Here is a 382-nt window from a genome sequence, read left to right as displayed (position 1 = left end):
CCAGTGAGAAGAATGTGAATGTCTGATCATCTCCCAAGGTTTCAGTACAAAGATGAGGCTCGATGCCCTTCAGTGGGTGATTCCACAATCATTTGGAATCTTTTTTGGTATGAAAATAGTACAGAAGCTGGAAAAGGAGAAAACCTTCACTGAGTGAAGGCAGCACTCAATGAGGTTAAACTAGGCTTAATCCAAGTTACGACTTGGGAATGAATTCCTAGTGCTGATGTTGTTGTGTGCACAGCTGGGCAGGCTGTGACATTTACTGAGGAGCTATAGTCGTTTGTTGCCTTTTTTTGAGCTTATAGTTATCTTTCTGCAGGCAGGAAAGAGGAGAGGAAACCCAGGAGTGCTGCCACGGAAGCAATTGACCTTCACACAT

The sequence above is a fragment of the Nestor notabilis genome, unplaced genomic scaffold, assembly GCF_000696875.1.
Source record: "Nestor notabilis isolate BGI_N333 unplaced genomic scaffold, ASM69687v1 scaffold22667, whole genome shotgun sequence".
NCBI lineage: Eukaryota > Metazoa > Chordata > Aves > Psittaciformes > Psittacidae > Nestor > Nestor notabilis.
The sequence above is the reverse complement of the archived record's forward strand: the minus strand, read 5'-3'. Positions refer to the sequence as shown.